The sequence below is a fragment of the Mya arenaria genome, chromosome 9 (genome assembly GCF_026914265.1).
Source record: "Mya arenaria isolate MELC-2E11 chromosome 9, ASM2691426v1".
NCBI lineage: Eukaryota > Metazoa > Mollusca > Bivalvia > Myida > Myidae > Mya > Mya arenaria.
In genome coordinates, this window is record NC_069130.1 from 53539888 (window position 1) to 53561050 (window position 21163).

The 21163-nt window shown below is 33.9% G+C and overlaps 1 long non-coding RNA gene across 1 annotated transcript; it reads left to right on the top strand.

Moving 5' to 3' along the window:
* Positions 1 to 11274: 11274 nt before the first annotated feature.
* LOC128246842 (uncharacterized) lies at positions 11275 to 13464 on the top strand. The gene is made up of 3 exons (XR_008263378.1): positions 11275 to 11388; positions 11695 to 11808; positions 13419 to 13464. It is a non-coding gene; the product is annotated as an uncharacterized LOC128246842 (long non-coding RNA).
* Positions 13465 to 21163: the final 7699 nt, after the last annotated feature.

Consider the following 21163-nt stretch of genomic DNA (forward strand, 5'->3'; position numbering starts at 1 on the left):
CACGTGTTGTATAACGCATTTACACCTTTCATGGTATGACATCATTGTGTATTGTCATAAACCTGTTATGAAGAGTTCCTTGACAAAATAAAATGATAATAAATAAACTTCTGAAATATTCGGAAGGCTATTTTACAAATGAAATATAACTTACAAGATACAAGAATCTTTATTTAAAGTCGTCATGCTATTTTACAAATGAAATATAACTTACAAGATACAAGAATCTTTATTTAAAGTCGTCATGATCGGTGGAACTACGATGCTCCTAATTTATAAAAAGTAACAAATCTCAGCTTATAAAAGTTCCACGACTTCTATAACAACCAAATGTACATGCCTGTGGTGTCTTTGCAACTGCTAATGCTGTGCATTTTTTGTTTTAAGAATGGCTATGTAAATACAAATGTCAATTTCGTTGTAAGTGAAATGAGGGAACATCTAGTCAGCTGTCTAGAAAATAAAAAAAATCCGTTTCATAAAGAAAATGAAAAGTCGCGATCCCTATGACTTTCAAATTAAAAACATTCTGTTCATGTGAAATTCCAGAACTACTGAGTTAACTTACAAATTTGATTTACATGTAGTCAAGCATTGTTTCTTTTTGTATTACTATTATCAATAGTATACTTATAACTGAATTTAATATGAAAAACACACACACACACAATGTGTTTGTTATTCATAACATTAATTATAGTACATGTGCATATTTCATGTTTTTATTTTTGCCTTAATTTATTATATATTTTATTGATATAAAATATGAAATAAATGGTGACATAATTATCATCAAATATCTAATGTTTTAATCAACTGTCATCTTTTGTAATCCTGTTACCCCCCGCGGTCATTAACACCTTTTTGATCACGCCCGATAGCTACCATAAAATTTGGAAAACAGAGACCGGAGGAGACCGGGACCGGATGAGACCGGGACCGGGAAATAGTATCGCCCTTATATTCGTACCCCTTATATGGCTCAAGACCACAGTTATCTGCCCCCCGTTGACCAAGATCCGGATGTGAATACAGAAACAAAGAGTGCTTGTGTTCAAGTATCAATATTTTATTAAAATTGAATGAAAAAGAAGCAAAAAATGTTCTTTTTGCAGAGAACTTGACTGAATTTGACACTCTATTGCAGAAATTGATAGTTTTCAATGTAAATATTGGAAAAATCATAGCTTGTGGAAGTCTGAAAATTAGTTGTTTGTAGCCGATTGACTCCCTGGCGGAAGGGTTATGTATTTGAACTCAATTTTGACAGTCGGGTCAATGGTCAACATGGTGTTTTCTTGTGATTATATTTTGTGTCTTGAATTGTTCTAGAGATGCCATGTCCTTGTTTTTCAATTGGGGTGTGTATAAAGTCAAAAGCCAGGTTAGTGTCTATATGAAACATATAGTAAAAATAACTGTGGTCTCACGCCTGATATAGAGGAAGCTTTTGGAGGGGTGGCCTATTTTAAATTGTTATAAATTCTTAATTTATACAGCTATCTGGTTGAAATTTGGCCAGTTGACAGTGCTTAGCCATAGAATATTGGTGTTTGAGTATGAAATGTGAAAATCTTATATTACATAATATAAATTAATAATATATATTTTTCTTATATATTTTTGACATTTTTAAAAAAAACTACTTTCACTTTCAATTTAATGTTTGGAAATAGTTCCAAATGATGGTAACTAATGAATGAAAGCCTCACTTTCAATTCCAAAGTATAAATGGAGGGATTTTTTTAACATAGGAAGCAGACCCAGGAGGAACTGTCTGTTGAAGACCCCCCCCCCCCACCCCCCACCACCACCAAGCTGCCCACCAGAGGCCAAGCTGTACTTGGTGTTTGCCAACATGCTGTAATTTGTAAGTACTTCAAGATAATATATTAGAAAATGGTATCCAAACTGAAGTACAAAGTGAGACAGTTTGGTCATAAAAGCCCATTGAGACTGTTTGTTCCATTCCTAAATGAATTTCTTTCATGTTGTCAATCATTTCTGATGTGGCTTTGATAATAATATTATTTTCTAATGAAACTGCTGACTTGTATCAGTCTTTGGTCTGTATTGTGCATCTATTCACACATTTTGTTTGCTCTTTTAAGCAAACATTACAATAATTGCAAATTCTATAAGCAATTAAACAAAACTTACTGCACATAGGATGCAGAATGATGTTTTATTTAGTGTGCATATGATTTTCAGCTTATGGACAAGAAAACATATACTTTAACAATCACAGCAACACAATGAGATCCCAATTTTAAAGAAATAATGCCACCTTTCATTAATTCATTAATTCATTCTATCAATCATTCATATATATTCATTAATTCATTCATTTATTCAATTTATTCATTGAAAAACTTGACATTTCTCAAGGCAAAATAAATAAAAAGTGAGCAGCTTTCATAAAGAATAGAGCCTTTTCCCTTAATGCATTAAAAACACAACATTAATACAGTATAAATGTTTTAAAAACCCTAATTTATTGCTTATTTTAATAGCCAGCCTGGTTGCTGTAGCCACAGAGGTATTTTCAAGGACAAGAACCAGTGCTGGTAAAACTGTGGTCTCTGTGGTTTTCCATACCGGCTCTCGGCAAGGATTTTCAAGAAAGGAATACCATCTCCAAGTAAGAAGAAATTCTAAGCATGTCTGGTTTGAATGCTTGCAAAATGCATCTGGGTACTCAATAAGATGAGGTTTACCTTTGAGTTGTTAAAAACTGATTGCAAAATGTCCAAAAGACTATATATTCTATTAAATTTGTCCTGAAAATCCTTGAATTCATGAACTTTTCTGCATATTTATCACATTTATGACTATATTAAAGGTTGTGTATGCCTCAAATGAGTGTTTACAGGCCTTTTTCAAACTTTAACAGTAGTGGCAGATAGTTTTATTTGTGTAAAACATTGCTTTTGTGTCTTGCTTGCAGATCATGATGTGCCAATAAGCTCCAGTTAGCTGCGGCCTTTTCCCCAGGCGGTAGTCCTGCAATCTGAATCCAGGAGATGCAGCTCTGAATCCAATATTTCAGAAGAATGAAGATGTTAGTCAACTCTGTAGTGCTTGTTTGTGTGTAAATGATTCCAATGAGTGAGATTTATAGCAAATCAGGTGTAAATAAGCATCTTATAGACAATAGTGAAGTGCTGTACTCTGAATTTAATGCCAAATCTAGCCTTCAAAACAGATTCTTAAAGTAAATTTTTTTTAAAAATGGGCATAATAATGCTATCTCTGCATTTTCTACATCATGTAGCCACCTCATACATGAAAACACTAGCAGTTGTCATGAATCCTTAAGTTTTGGTGTGTTTTTTGCCATTTCCTTTGTTGCGCCATTTGTCCCGGAAGCCAACAATTTGGCATATAGTGTTGTTTAGACTGTCTATTAACACATTATCACTAAATTTCTTGTGTTAAACTGAACAGTTCTGTTACCTTTGTATATAAGTGGACCAGAAAAGCAAAATTTTGACAAGTTGAGGCATTTCAGTTGGGCTCTATGTCATTTTTTATATAAAACACTAAGCCGATGAAGTGGAAAAACCTTATTTTGCTTAGAAAAAATCTTAAAAGAGTAGGCAGGCCAGTTTTGTGGTGCTGTTCTATAGACACCATTAAAAGCTACAAGGAAAACTTTACTTGGTCAAATTATTCCAATGCATAAGGAAATAATGGCTCTTCAAAGGTTTGCGGCTTAACATTTGAGGGAAATGGCTGTTTCTGCTTTTTATGAAAATACCACAGGTGCTAATACTTGTCTCATTCATTTAGTGTTTGATATATCATTGCCAAACTTTCAGTATGTGTTGCATATAGCCTGAAGCTGAACTATAGGAGTTTTGAAGTCTGTTTCTGAAAAAATGTTGCTTAAATAGGCTCAAGACCACAGTTATCTGCCCCCCGTTGACCAAGATCCGGATGTGAATACAGAAACAAAGAGTGCTTGTGTTCAAGTATCAATATTTTATTAAAATTGAATGAAAAAGAAGCAAAAAATGTTCTTTTTGCAGAGAACTTGACTGAATTTGACACTCTATTGCAGAAATTGATAGTTTTCAATGTAAATATTGGAAAAATCATAGCTTGTGGAAGTCTGAAAATTAGTTGTTTGTAGCCGATTGACTCCCTGGCGGAAGGGTTATGTATTTGAACTCAATTTTGACAGTCGGGTCAATGGTCAACATGGTGTTTTCTTGTGATTATATTTTGTGTCTTGAATTGTTCTAGAGATGCCATGTCCTTGTTTTTCAATTGGGGTGTGTATAAAGTCAAAAGCCAGGTTAGTGTCTATATGAAACATATAGTAAAAATAACTGTGGTCTCACGCCTGATATAGAGGAAGCTTTTGGAGGGGTGGCCTATTTTAAATTGTTATAAATTCTTAATTTATACAGCTATCTGGTTGAAATTTGGCCAGTTGACAGTGCTTAGCCATAGAATATTGGTGTTTGAGTATGAAATGTGAAAATCTTATATTACATAATATAAATTAATAATATATATTTTTCTTATATATTTTTGACATTTTTAAAAAAAACTACTTTCACTTTCAATTTAATGTTTGGAAATAGTTCCAAATGATGGTAACTAATGAATGAAAGCCTCACTTTCAATTCCAAAGTATAAATGGAGGGATTTTTTTAACATAGGAAGCAGACCCAGGAGGAACTGTCTGTTGAAGACCCCCCCCCCCCACCCCCCACCACCACCAAGCTGCCCACCAGAGGCCAAGCTGTACTTGGTGTTTGCCAACATGCTGTAATTTGTAAGTACTTCAAGATAATATATTAGAAAATGGTATCCAAACTGAAGTACAAAGTGAGACAGTTTGGTCATAAAAGCCCATTGAGACTGTTTGTTCCATTCCTAAATGAATTTCTTTCATGTTGTCAATCATTTCTGATGTGGCTTTGATAATAATATTATTTTCTAATGAAACTGCTGACTTGTATCAGTCTTTGGTCTGTATTGTGCATCTATTCACACATTTTGTTTGCTCTTTTAAGCAAACATTACAATAATTGCAAATTCTATAAGCAATTAAACAAAACTTACTGCACATAGGATGCAGAATGATGTTTTATTTAGTGTGCATATGATTTTCAGCTTATGGACAAGAAAACATATACTTTAACAATCACAGCAACACAATGAGATCCCAATTTTAAAGAAATAATGCCACCTTTCATTAATTCATTAATTCATTCTATCAATCATTCATATATATTCATTAATTCATTCATTTATTCAATTTATTCATTGAAAAACTTGACATTTCTCAAGGCAAAATAAATAAAAAGTGAGCAGCTTTCATAAAGAATAGAGCCTTTTCCCTTAATGCATTAAAAACACAACATTAATACAGTATAAATGTTTTAAAAACCCTAATTTATTGCTTATTTTAATAGCCAGCCTGGTTGCTGTAGCCACAGAGGTATTTTCAAGGACAAGAACCAGTGCTGGTAAAACTGTGGTCTCTGTGGTTTTCCATACCGGCTCTCGGCAAGGATTTTCAAGAAAGGAATACCATCTCCAAGTAAGAAGAAATTCTAAGCATGTCTGGTTTGAATGCTTGCAAAATGCATCTGGGTACTCAATAAGATGAGGTTTACCTTTGAGTTGTTAAAAACTGATTGCAAAATGTCCAAAAGACTATATATTCTATTAAATTTGTCCTGAAAATCCTTGAATTCATGAACTTTTCTGCATATTTATCACATTTATGACTATATTAAAGGTTGTGTATGCCTCAAATGAGTGTTTACAGGCCTTTTTCAAACTTTAACAGTAGTGGCAGATAGTTTTATTTGTGTAAAACATTGCTTTTGTGTCTTGCTTGCAGATCATGATGTGCCAATAAGCTCCAGTTAGCTGCGGCCTTTTCCCCAGGCGGTAGTCCTGCAATCTGAATCCAGGAGATGCAGCTCTGAATCCAATATTTCAGAAGAATGAAGATGTTAGTCAACTCTGTAGTGCTTGTTTGTGTGTAAATGATTCCAATGAGTGAGATTTATAGCAAATCAGGTGTAAATAAGCATCTTATAGACAATAGTGAAGTGCTGTACTCTGAATTTAATGCCAAATCTAGCCTTCAAAACAGATTCTTAAAGTAAATTTTTTTTAAAAATGGGCATAATAATGCTATCTCTGCATTTTCTACATCATGTAGCCACCTCATACATGAAAACACTAGCAGTTGTCATGAATCCTTAAGTTTTGGTGTGTTTTTTGCCATTTCCTTTGTTGCGCCATTTGTCCCGGAAGCCAACAATTTGGCATATAGTGTTGTTTAGACTGTCTATTAACACATTATCACTAAATTTCTTGTGTTAAACTGAACAGTTCTGTTACCTTTGTATATAAGTGGACCAGAAAAGCAAAATTTTGACAAGTTGAGGCATTTCAGTTGGGCTCTATGTCATTTTTTATATAAAACACTAAGCCGATGAAGTGGAAAAACCTTATTTTGCTTAGAAAAAATCTTAAAAGAGTAGGCAGGCCAGTTTTGTGGTGCTGTTCTATAGACACCATTAAAAGCTACAAGGAAAACTTTACTTGGTCAAATTATTCCAATGCATAAGGAAATAATGGCTCTTCAAAGGTTTGCGGCTTAACATTTGAGGGAAATGGCTGTTTCTGCTTTTTATGAAAATACCACAGGTGCTAATACTTGTCTCATTCATTTAGTGTTTGATATATCATTGCCAAACTTTCAGTATGTGTTGCATATAGCCTGAAGCTGAACTATAGGAGTTTTGAAGTCTGTTTCTGAAAAAATGTTGCTTAAATAGGCTCAAGACCACAGTTATCTGCCCCCCGTTGACCAAGATCCGGATGTGAATACAGAAACAAAGAGTGCTTGTGTTCAAGTATCAATATTTTATTAAAATTGAATGAAAAAGAAGCAAAAAATGTTCTTTTTGCAGAGAACTTGACTGAATTTGACACTCTATTGCAGAAATTGATAGTTTTCAATGTAAATATTGGAAAAATCATAGCTTGTGGAAGTCTGAAAATTAGTTGTTTGTAGCCGATTGACTCCCTGGCGGAAGGGTTATGTATTTGAACTCAATTTTGACAGTCGGGTCAATGGTCAACATGGTGTTTTCTTGTGATTATATTTTGTGTCTTGAATTGTTCTAGAGATGCCATGTCCTTGTTTTTCAATTGGGGTGTGTATAAAGTCAAAAGCCAGGTTAGTGTCTATATGAAACATATAGTAAAAATAACTGTGGTCTCACGCCTGATATAGAGGAAGCTTTTGGAGGGGTGGCCTATTTTAAATTGTTATAAATTCTTAATTTATACAGCTATCTGGTTGAAATTTGGCCAGTTGACAGTGCTTAGCCATAGAATATTGGTGTTTGAGTATGAAATGTGAAAATCTTATATTACATAATATAAATTAATAATATATATTTTTCTTATATATTTTTGACATTTTTAAAAAAAACTACTTTCACTTTCAATTTAATGTTTGGAAATAGTTCCAAATGATGGTAACTAATGAATGAAAGCCTCACTTTCAATTCCAAAGTATAAATGGAGGGATTTTTTTAACATAGGAAGCAGACCCAGGAGGAACTGTCTGTTGAAGACCCCCCCCCCCACCCCCCACCACCACCAAGCTGCCCACCAGAGGCCAAGCTGTACTTGGTGTTTGCCAACATGCTGTAATTTGTAAGTACTTCAAGATAATATATTAGAAAATGGTATCCAAACTGAAGTACAAAGTGAGACAGTTTGGTCATAAAAGCCCATTGAGACTGTTTGTTCCATTCCTAAATGAATTTCTTTCATGTTGTCAATCATTTCTGATGTGGCTTTGATAATAATATTATTTTCTAATGAAACTGCTGACTTGTATCAGTCTTTGGTCTGTATTGTGCATCTATTCACACATTTTGTTTGCTCTTTTAAGCAAACATTACAATAATTGCAAATTCTATAAGCAATTAAACAAAACTTACTGCACATAGGATGCAGAATGATGTTTTATTTAGTGTGCATATGATTTTCAGCTTATGGACAAGAAAACATATACTTTAACAATCACAGCAACACAATGAGATCCCAATTTTAAAGAAATAATGCCACCTTTCATTAATTCATTAATTCATTCTATCAATCATTCATATATATTCATTAATTCATTCATTTATTCAATTTATTCATTGAAAAACTTGACATTTCTCAAGGCAAAATAAATAAAAAGTGAGCAGCTTTCATAAAGAATAGAGCCTTTTCCCTTAATGCATTAAAAACACAACATTAATACAGTATAAATGTTTTAAAAACCCTAATTTATTGCTTATTTTAATAGCCAGCCTGGTTGCTGTAGCCACAGAGGTATTTTCAAGGACAAGAACCAGTGCTGGTAAAACTGTGGTCTCTGTGGTTTTCCATACCGGCTCTCGGCAAGGATTTTCAAGAAAGGAATACCATCTCCAAGTAAGAAGAAATTCTAAGCATGTCTGGTTTGAATGCTTGCAAAATGCATCTGGGTACTCAATAAGATGAGGTTTACCTTTGAGTTGTTAAAAACTGATTGCAAAATGTCCAAAAGACTATATATTCTATTAAATTTGTCCTGAAAATCCTTGAATTCATGAACTTTTCTGCATATTTATCACATTTATGACTATATTAAAGGTTGTGTATGCCTCAAATGAGTGTTTACAGGCCTTTTTCAAACTTTAACAGTAGTGGCAGATAGTTTTATTTGTGTAAAACATTGCTTTTGTGTCTTGCTTGCAGATCATGATGTGCCAATAAGCTCCAGTTAGCTGCGGCCTTTTCCCCAGGCGGTAGTCCTGCAATCTGAATCCAGGAGATGCAGCTCTGAATCCAATATTTCAGAAGAATGAAGATGTTAGTCAACTCTGTAGTGCTTGTTTGTGTGTAAATGATTCCAATGAGTGAGATTTATAGCAAATCAGGTGTAAATAAGCATCTTATAGACAATAGTGAAGTGCTGTACTCTGAATTTAATGCCAAATCTAGCCTTCAAAACAGATTCTTAAAGTAAATTTTTTTTAAAAATGGGCATAATAATGCTATCTCTGCATTTTCTACATCATGTAGCCACCTCATACATGAAAACACTAGCAGTTGTCATGAATCCTTAAGTTTTGGTGTGTTTTTTGCCATTTCCTTTGTTGCGCCATTTGTCCCGGAAGCCAACAATTTGGCATATAGTGTTGTTTAGACTGTCTATTAACACATTATCACTAAATTTCTTGTGTTAAACTGAACAGTTCTGTTACCTTTGTATATAAGTGGACCAGAAAAGCAAAATTTTGACAAGTTGAGGCATTTCAGTTGGGCTCTATGTCATTTTTTATATAAAACACTAAGCCGATGAAGTGGAAAAACCTTATTTTGCTTAGAAAAAATCTTAAAAGAGTAGGCAGGCCAGTTTTGTGGTGCTGTTCTATAGACACCATTAAAAGCTACAAGGAAAACTTTACTTGGTCAAATTATTCCAATGCATAAGGAAATAATGGCTCTTCAAAGGTTTGCGGCTTAACATTTGAGGGAAATGGCTGTTTCTGCTTTTTATGAAAATACCACAGGTGCTAATACTTGTCTCATTCATTTAGTGTTTGATATATCATTGCCAAACTTTCAGTATGTGTTGCATATAGCCTGAAGCTGAACTATAGGAGTTTTGAAGTCTGTTTCTGAAAAAATGTTGCTTAAATAGGCTCAAGACCACAGTTATCTGCCCCCCGTTGACCAAGATCCGGATGTGAATACAGAAACAAAGAGTGCTTGTGTTCAAGTATCAATATTTTATTAAAATTGAATGAAAAAGAAGCAAAAAATGTTCTTTTTGCAGAGAACTTGACTGAATTTGACACTCTATTGCAGAAATTGATAGTTTTCAATGTAAATATTGGAAAAATCATAGCTTGTGGAAGTCTGAAAATTAGTTGTTTGTAGCCGATTGACTCCCTGGCGGAAGGGTTATGTATTTGAACTCAATTTTGACAGTCGGGTCAATGGTCAACATGGTGTTTTCTTGTGATTATATTTTGTGTCTTGAATTGTTCTAGAGATGCCATGTCCTTGTTTTTCAATTGGGGTGTGTATAAAGTCAAAAGCCAGGTTAGTGTCTATATGAAACATATAGTAAAAATAACTGTGGTCTCACGCCTGATATAGAGGAAGCTTTTGGAGGGGTGGCCTATTTTAAATTGTTATAAATTCTTAATTTATACAGCTATCTGGTTGAAATTTGGCCAGTTGACAGTGCTTAGCCATAGAATATTGGTGTTTGAGTATGAAATGTGAAAATCTTATATTACATAATATAAATTAATAATATATATTTTTCTTATATATTTTTGACATTTTTAAAAAAAACTACTTTCACTTTCAATTTAATGTTTGGAAATAGTTCCAAATGATGGTAACTAATGAATGAAAGCCTCACTTTCAATTCCAAAGTATAAATGGAGGGATTTTTTTAACATAGGAAGCAGACCCAGGAGGAACTGTCTGTTGAAGACCCCCCCCCCCCACCCCCCACCACCACCAAGCTGCCCACCAGAGGCCAAGCTGTACTTGGTGTTTGCCAACATGCTGTAATTTGTAAGTACTTCAAGATAATATATTAGAAAATGGTATCCAAACTGAAGTACAAAGTGAGACAGTTTGGTCATAAAAGCCCATTGAGACTGTTTGTTCCATTCCTAAATGAATTTCTTTCATGTTGTCAATCATTTCTGATGTGGCTTTGATAATAATATTATTTTCTAATGAAACTGCTGACTTGTATCAGTCTTTGGTCTGTATTGTGCATCTATTCACACATTTTGTTTGCTCTTTTAAGCAAACATTACAATAATTGCAAATTCTATAAGCAATTAAACAAAACTTACTGCACATAGGATGCAGAATGATGTTTTATTTAGTGTGCATATGATTTTCAGCTTATGGACAAGAAAACATATACTTTAACAATCACAGCAACACAATGAGATCCCAATTTTAAAGAAATAATGCCACCTTTCATTAATTCATTAATTCATTCTATCAATCATTCATATATATTCATTAATTCATTCATTTATTCAATTTATTCATTGAAAAACTTGACATTTCTCAAGGCAAAATAAATAAAAAGTGAGCAGCTTTCATAAAGAATAGAGCCTTTTCCCTTAATGCATTAAAAACACAACATTAATACAGTATAAATGTTTTAAAAACCCTAATTTATTGCTTATTTTAATAGCCAGCCTGGTTGCTGTAGCCACAGAGGTATTTTCAAGGACAAGAACCAGTGCTGGTAAAACTGTGGTCTCTGTGGTTTTCCATACCGGCTCTCGGCAAGGATTTTCAAGAAAGGAATACCATCTCCAAGTAAGAAGAAATTCTAAGCATGTCTGGTTTGAATGCTTGCAAAATGCATCTGGGTACTCAATAAGATGAGGTTTACCTTTGAGTTGTTAAAAACTGATTGCAAAATGTCCAAAAGACTATATATTCTATTAAATTTGTCCTGAAAATCCTTGAATTCATGAACTTTTCTGCATATTTATCACATTTATGACTATATTAAAGGTTGTGTATGCCTCAAATGAGTGTTTACAGGCCTTTTTCAAACTTTAACAGTAGTGGCAGATAGTTTTATTTGTGTAAAACATTGCTTTTGTGTCTTGCTTGCAGATCATGATGTGCCAATAAGCTCCAGTTAGCTGCGGCCTTTTCCCCAGGCGGTAGTCCTGCAATCTGAATCCAGGAGATGCAGCTCTGAATCCAATATTTCAGAAGAATGAAGATGTTAGTCAACTCTGTAGTGCTTGTTTGTGTGTAAATGATTCCAATGAGTGAGATTTATAGCAAATCAGGTGTAAATAAGCATCTTATAGACAATAGTGAAGTGCTGTACTCTGAATTTAATGCCAAATCTAGCCTTCAAAACAGATTCTTAAAGTAAATTTTTTTTAAAAATGGGCATAATAATGCTATCTCTGCATTTTCTACATCATGTAGCCACCTCATACATGAAAACACTAGCAGTTGTCATGAATCCTTAAGTTTTGGTGTGTTTTTTGCCATTTCCTTTGTTGCGCCATTTGTCCCGGAAGCCAACAATTTGGCATATAGTGTTGTTTAGACTGTCTATTAACACATTATCACTAAATTTCTTGTGTTAAACTGAACAGTTCTGTTACCTTTGTATATAAGTGGACCAGAAAAGCAAAATTTTGACAAGTTGAGGCATTTCAGTTGGGCTCTATGTCATTTTTTATATAAAACACTAAGCCGATGAAGTGGAAAAAACCTTATTTTGCTTAGAAAAAATCTTAAAAGAGTAGGCAGGCCAGTTTTGTGGTGCTGTTCTATAGACACCATTAAAAGCTACAAGGAAAACTTTACTTGGTCAAATTATTCCAATGCATAAGGAAATAATGGCTCTTCAAAGGTTTGCGGCTTAACATTTGAGGGAAATGGCTGTTTCTGCTTTTTATGAAAATACCACAGGTGCTAATACTTGTCTCATTCATTTAGTGTTTGATATATCATTGCCAAACTTTCAGTATGTGTTGCATATAGCCTGAAGCTGAACTATAGGAGTTTTGAAGTCTGTTTCTGAAAAAATGTTGCTTAAATAGGCTCAAGACCACAGTTATCTGCCCCCCGTTGACCAAGATCCGGATGTGAATACAGAAACAAAGAGTGCTTGTGTTCAAGTATCAATATTTTATTAAAATTGAATGAAAAAGAAGCAAAAAATGTTCTTTTTGCAGAGAACTTGACTGAATTTGACACTCTATTGCAGAAATTGATAGTTTTCAATGTAAATATTGGAAAAATCATAGCTTGTGGAAGTCTGAAAATTAGTTGTTTGTAGCCGATTGACTCCCTGGCGGAAGGGTTATGTATTTGAACTCAATTTTGACAGTCGGGTCAATGGTCAACATGGTGTTTTCTTGTGATTATATTTTGTGTCTTGAATTGTTCTAGAGATGCCATGTCCTTGTTTTTCAATTGGGGTGTGTATAAAGTCAAAAGCCAGGTTAGTGTCTATATGAAACATATAGTAAAAATAACTGTGGTCTCACGCCTGATATAGAGGAAGCTTTTGGAGGGGTGGCCTATTTTAAATTGTTATAAATTCTTAATTTATACAGCTATCTGGTTGAAATTTGGCCAGTTGACAGTGCTTAGCCATAGAATATTGGTGTTTGAGTATGAAATGTGAAAATCTTATATTACATAATATAAATTAATAATATATATTTTTCTTATATATTTTTGACATTTTTAAAAAAAACTACTTTCACTTTCAATTTAATGTTTGGAAATAGTTCCAAATGATGGTAACTAATGAATGAAAGCCTCACTTTCAATTCCAAAGTATAAATGGAGGGATTTTTTTAACATAGGAAGCAGACCCAGGAGGAACTGTCTGTTGAAGGCCCCCCCCCCCCCCCACCCCCCACCACCACCAAGCTGCCCACCAGAGGCCAAGCTGTACTTGGTGTTTGCCAACATGCTGTAATTTGTAAGTACTTCAAGATAATATATTAGAAAATGGTATCCAAACTGAAGTACAAAGTGAGACAGTTTGGTCATAAAAGCCCATTGAGACTGTTTGTTCCATTCCTAAATGAATTTCTTTCATGTTGTCAATCATTTCTGATGTGGCTTTGATAATAATATTATTTTCTAATGAAACTGCTGACTTGTATCAGTCTTTGGTCTGTATTGTGCATCTATTCACACATTTTGTTTGCTCTTTTAAGCAAACATTACAATAATTGCAAATTCTATAAGCAATTAAACAAAACTTACTGCACATAGGATGCAGAATGATGTTTTATTTAGTGTGCATATGATTTTCAGCTTATGGACAAGAAAACATATACTTTAACAATCACAGCAACACAATGAGATCCCAATTTTAAAGAAATAATGCCACCTTTCATTAATTCATTAATTCATTCTATCAATCATTCATATATATTCATTAATTCATTCATTTATTCAATTTATTCATTGAAAAACTTGACATTTCTCAAGGCAAAATAAATAAAAAGTGAGCAGCTTTCATAAAGAATAGAGCCTTTTCCCTTAATGCATTAAAAACACAACATTAATACAGTATAAATGTTTTAAAAACCCTAATTTATTGCTTATTTTAATAGCCAGCCTGGTTGCTGTAGCCACAGAGGTATTTTCAAGGACAAGAACCAGTGCTGGTAAAACTGTGGTCTCTGTGGTTTTCCATACCGGCTCTCGGCAAGGATTTTCAAGAAAGGAATACCATCTCCAAGTAAGAAGAAATTCTAAGCATGTCTGGTTTGAATGCTTGCAAAATGCATCTGGGTACTCAATAAGATGAGGTTTACCTTTGAGTTGTTAAAAACTGATTGCAAAATGTCCAAAAGACTATATATTCTATTAAATTTGTCCTGAAAATCCTTGAATTCATGAACTTTTCTGCATATTTATCACATTTATGACTATATTAAAGGTTGTGTATGCCTCAAATGAGTGTTTACAGGCCTTTTTCAAACTTTAACAGTAGTGGCAGATAGTTTTATTTGTGTAAAACATTGCTTTTGTGTCTTGCTTGCAGATCATGATGTGCCAATAAGCTCCAGTTAGCTGCGGCCTTTTCCCCAGGCGGTAGTCCTGCAATCTGAATCCAGGAGATGCAGCTCTGAATCCAATATTTCAGAAGAATGAAGATGTTAGTCAACTCTGTAGTGCTTGTTTGTGTGTAAATGATTCCAATGAGTGAGATTTATAGCAAATCAGGTGTAAATAAGCATCTTATAGACAATAGTGAAGTGCTGTACTCTGAATTTAATGCCAAATCTAGCCTTCAAAACAGATTCTTAAAGTAAATTTTTTTTAAAAATGGGCATAATAATGCTATCTCTGCATTTTCTACATCATGTAGCCACCTCATACATGAAAACACTAGCAGTTGTCATGAATCCTTAAGTTTTGGTGTGTTTTTTGCCATTTCCTTTGTTGCGCCATTTGTCCCGGAAGCCAACAATTTGGCATATAGTGTTGTTTAGACTGTCTATTAACACATTATCACTAAATTTCTTGTGTTAAACTGAACAGTTCTGTTACCTTTGTATATAAGTGGACCAGAAAAGCAAAATTTTGACAAGTTGAGGCATTTCAGTTGGGCTCTATGTCATTTTTTATATAAAACACTAAGCCGATGAAGTGGAAAAACCTTATTTTGCTTAGAAAAAATCTTAAAAGAGTAGGCAGGCCAGTTTTGTGGTGCTGTTCTATAGACACCATTAAAAGCTACAAGGAAAACTTTACTTGGTCAAATTATTCCAATGCATAAGGAAATAATGGCTCTTCAAAGGTTTGCGGCTTAACATTTGAGGGAAATGGCTGTTTCTGCTTTTTATGAAAATACCACAGGTGCTAATACTTGTCTCATTCATTTAGTGTTTGATATATCATTGCCAAACTTTCAGTATGTGTTGCATATAGCCTGAAGCTGAACTATAGGAGTTTTGAAGTCTGTTTCTGAAAAAATGTTGCTTAAATAGGCTCAAGACCACAGTTATCTGCCCCCCGTTGACCAAGATCCGGATGTGAATACAGAAACAAAGAGTGCTTGTGTTCAAGTATCAATATTTTATTAAAATTGAATGAAAAAGAAGCAAAAAATGTTCTTTTTGCAGAGAACTTGACTGAATTTGACACTCTATTGCAGAAATTGATAGTTTTCAATGTAAATATTGGAAAAATCATAGCTTGTGGAAGTCTGAAAATTAGTTGTTTGTAGCCGATTGACTCCCTGGCGGAAGGGTTATGTATTTGAACTCAATTTTGACAGTCGGGTCAATGGTCAACATGGTGTTTTCTTGTGATTATATTTTGTGTCTTGAATTGTTCTAGAGATGCCATGTCCTTGTTTTTCAATTGGGGTGTGTATAAAGTCAAAAGCCAGGTTAGTGTCTATATGAAACATATAGTAAAAATAACTGTGGTCTCACGCCTGATATAGAGGAAGCTTTTGGAGGGGTGGCCTATTTTAAATTGTTATAAATTCTTAATTTATACAGCTATCTGGTTGAAATTTGGCCAGTTGACAGTGCTTAGCCATAGAATATTGGTGTTTGAGTATGAAATGTGAAAATCTTATATTACATAATATAAATTAATAATATATATTTTTCTTATATATTTTTGACATTTTTAAAAAAAACTACTTTCACTTTCAATTTAATGTTTGGAAATAGTTCCAAATGATGGTAACTAATGAATGAAAGCCTCACTTTCAATTCCAAAGTATAAATGGAGGGATTTTTTTAACATAGGAAGCAGACCCAGGAGGAACTGTCTGTTGAAGACCCCCCCCCCCACCCCCCACCACCACCAAGCTGCCCACCAGAGGCCAAGCTGTACTTGGTGTTTGCCAACATGCTGTAATTTGTAAGTACTTCAAGATAATATATTAGAAAATGGTATCCAAACTGAAGTACAAAGTGAGACAGTTTGGTCATAAAAGCCCATTGAGACTGTTTGTTCCATTCCTAAATGAATTTCTTTCATGTTGTCAATCATTTCTGATGTGGCTTTGATAATAATATTATTTTCTAATGAAACTGCTGACTTGTATCAGTCTTTGGTCTGTATTGTGCATCTATTCACACATTTTGTTTGCTCTTTTAAGCAAACATTACAATAATTGCAAATTCTATAAGCAATTAAACAAAACTTACTGCACATAGGATGCAGAATGATGTTTTATTTAGTGTGCATATGATTTTCAGCTTATGGACAAGAAAACATATACTTTAACAATCACAGCAACACAATGAGATCCCAATTTTAAAGAAATAATGCCACCTTTCATTAATTCATTAATTCATTCTATCAATCATTCATATATATTCATTAATTCATTCATTTATTCAATTTATTCATTGAAAAACTTGACATTTCTCAAGGCAAAATAAATAAAAAGTGAGCAGCTTTCATAAAGAATAGAGCCTTTTCCCTTAATGCATTAAAAACACAACATTAATACAGTATAAATGTTTTAAAAACCCTAATTTATTGCTTATTTTAATAGCCAGCCTGGTTGCTGTAGCCACAGAGGTATTTTCAAGGACAAGAACCAGTGCTGGTAAAACTGTGGTCTCTGTGGTTTTCCATACCGGCTCTCGGCAAGGATTTTCAAGAAAGGAATACCATCTCCAAGTAAGAAGAAATTCTAAGCATGTCTGGTTTGAATGCTTGCAAAATGCATCTGGGTACTCAATAAGATGAGGTTTACCTTTGAGTTGTTAAAAACTGATTGCAAAATGTCCAAAAGACTATATATTCTATTAAATTTGTCCTGAAAATCCTTGAATTCATGAACTTTTCTGCATATTTATCACATTTATGACTATATTAAAGGTTGTGTATGCCTCAAATGAGTGTTTACAGGCCTTTTTCAAACTTTAACAGTAGTGGCAGATAGTTTTATTTGTGTAAAACATTGCTTTTGTGTCTTGCTTGCAGATCATGATGTGCCAATAAGCTCCAGTTAGCTGCGGCCTTTTCCCCAGGCGGTAGTCCTGCAATCTGAATCCAGGAGATGCAGCTCTGAATCCAATATTTCAGAAGAATGAAGATGTTAGTCAACTCTGTAGTGCTTGTTTGTGTGTAAATGATTCCAATGAGTGAGATTTATAGCAAATCAGGTGTAAATAAGCATCTTATAGACAATAGTGAAGTGCTGTACTCTGAATTTAATGCCAAATCTAGCCTTCAAAACAGATTCTTAAAGTAAATTTTTTTTAAAAATGGGCATAATAATGCTATCTCTGCATTTTCTACATCATGTAGCCACCTCATACATGAAAACACTAGCAGTTGTCATGAATCCTTAAGTTTTGGTGTGTTTTTTGCCATTTCCTTTGTTGCGCCATTTGTCCCGGAAGCCAACAATTTGGCATATAGTGTTGTTTAGACTGTCTATTAACACATTATCACTAAATTTCTTGTGTTAAACTGAACAGTTCTGTTACCTTTGTATATAAGTGGACCAGAAAAGCAAAATTTTGACAAGTTGAGGCATTTCAGTTGGGCTCTATGTCATTTTTTATATAAAACACTAAGCCGATGAAGTGGAAAAACCTTATTTTGCTTAGAAAAAATCTTAAAAGAGTAGGCAGGCCAGTTTTGTGGTGCTGTTCTATAGACACCATTAAAAGCTACAAGGAAAACTTTACTTGGTCAAATTATTCCAATGCATAAGGAAATAATGGCTCTTCAAAGGTTTGCGGCTTAACATTTGAGGGAAATGGCTGTTTCTGCTTTTTATGAAAATACCACAGGTGCTAATACTTGTCTCATTCATTTAGTGTTTGATATATCATTGCCAAACTTTCAGTATGTGTTGCATATAGCCTGAAGCTGAACTATAGGAGTTTTGAAGTCTGTTTCTGAAAAAATGTTGCTTAAATAGGCTCAAGACCACAGTTATCTGCCCCCCGTTGACCAAGATCCGGATGTGAATACAGAAACAAAGAGTGCTTGTGTTCAAGTATCAATATTTTATTAAAATTGAATGAAAAAGAAGCAAAAAATGTTCTTTTTGCAGAGAACTTGACTGAATTTGACACTCTATTGCAGAAATTGATAGTTTTCAATGTAAATATTGGAAAAATCATAGCTTGTGGAAGTCTGAAAATTAGTTGTTTGTAGCCGATTGACTCCCTGGCGGAAGGGTTATGTATTTGAACTCAATTTTGACAGTCGGGTCAATGGTCAACATGGTGTTTTCTTGTGATTATATTTTGTGTCTTGAATTGTTCTAGAGATGCCATGTCCTTGTTTTTCAATTGGGGTGTGTATAAAGTCAAAAGCCAGGTTAGTGTCTATATGAAACATATAGTAAAAATAACTGTGGTCTCACGCCTGATATAGAGGAAGCTTTTGGAGGGGTGGCCTATTTTAAATTGTTATAAATTCTTAATTTATACAGCTATCTGGTTGAAATTTGGCCAGTTGACAGTGCTTAGCCATAGAATATTGGTGTTTGAGTATGAAATGTGAAAATCTTATATTACATAATATAAATTAATAATATATATTTTTCTTATATATTTTTGACATTTTTAAAAAAAACTACTTTCACTTTCAATTTAATGTTTGGAAATAGTTCCAAATGATGGTAACTAATGAATGAAAGCCTCACTTTCAATTCCAAAGTATAAATGGAGGGATTTTTTTAACATAGGAAGCAGACCCAGGAGGAACTGTCTGTTGAAGACCCCCCCCCCCCCCACCCCCCACCACCACCAAGCTGCCCACCAGAGGCCAAGCTGTACTTGGTGTTTGCCAACATGCTGTAATTTGTAAGTACTTCAAGATAATATATTAGAAAATGGTATCCAAACTGAAGTACAAAGTGAGACAGTTTGGTCATAAAAGCCCATTGAGACTGTTTGTTCCATTCCTAAATGAATTTCTTTCATGTTGTCAATCATTTCTGATGTGGCTTTGATAATAATATTATTTTCTAATGAAACTGCTGACTTGTATCAGTCTTTGGTCTGTATTGTGCATCTATTCACACATTTTGTTTGCTCTTTTAAGCAAACATTACAATAATTGCAAATTCTATAAGCAATTAAACAAAACTTACTGCACATAGGATGCAGAATGATGTTTTATTTAGTGTGCATATGATTTTCAGCTTATGGACAAGAAAACATATACTTTAACAATCACAGCAACACAATGAGATCCCAATTTTAAAGAAATAATGCCACCTTTCATTAATTCATTAATTCATTCTATCAATCATTCATATATATTCATTAATTCATTCATTTATTCAATTTATTCATTGAAAAACTTGACATTTCTCAAGGCAAAATAAATAAAAAGTGAGCAGCTTTCATAAAGAATAGAGCCTTTTCCCTTAATGCATTAAAAACACAACATTAATACAGTATAAATGTTTTAAAAACCCTAATTTATTGCTTATTTTAATAGCCAGCCTGGTTGCTGTAGCCACAGAGGTATTTTCAAGGACAAGAACCAGTGCTGGTAAAACTGTGGTCTCTGTGGTTTTCCATACCGGCTCTCGGCAAGGATTTTCAAGAAAGGAATACCATCTCCAAGTAAGAAGAAATTCTAAGCATGTCTGGTTTGAATGCTTGCAAAATGCATCTGGGTACTCAATAAGATGAGGTTTACCTTTGAGTTGTTAAAAACTGATTGCAAAATGTCCAAAAGACTATATATTCTATTAAATTTGTCCTGAAAATCCTTGAATTCATGAACTTTTCTGCATATTTATCACATTTATGACTATATTAAAGGTTGTGTATGCCTCAAATGAGTGTTTACAGGCCTTTTTCAAACTTTAACAGTAGTGGCAGATAGTTTTATTTGTGTAAAACATTGCTTTTGTGTCTTGCTTGCAGATCATGATGTGCCAATAAGCTCCAGTTAGCTGCGGCCTTTTCCCCAGGCGGTAGTCCTGCAATCTGAATCCAGGAGATGCAGCTCTGAATCCAATATTTCAGAAGAATGAAGATGTTAGTCAACTCTGTAGTGCTTGTTTGTGTGTAAATGATTCCAATGAGTGAGATTTATAGCAAATCAGGTGTAAATAAGCATCTTATAGACAATAGTGAAGTGCTGTACTCTGAATTTAATGCCAAATCTAGCCTTCAAAACAGATTCTTAAAGTAAATTTTTTTTAAAAATGGGCATAATAATGCTATCTCTGCATTTTCTACATCATGTAGCCACCTCATACATGAAAACACTAGCAGTTGTCATGAATCCTTAAGTTTTGGTGTGTTTTTTGCCATTTCCTTTGTTGCGCCATTTGTCCCGGAAGCCAACAATTTGGCATATAGTGTTGTTTAGACTGTCTATTAACACATTATCACTAAATTTCTTGTGTTAAACTGAACAGTTCTGTTACCTTTGTATATAAGTGGACCAGAAAAGCAAAATTTTGACAAGTTGAGGCATTTCAGTTGGGCTCTATGTCATTTTTTATATAAAACACTAAGCCGATGAAGTGGAAAAACCTTATTTTGCTTAGAAAAAATCTTAAAAGAGTAGGCAGGCCAGTTTTGTGGTGCTGTTCTATAGACACCATTAAAAGCTACAAGGAAAACTTTACTTG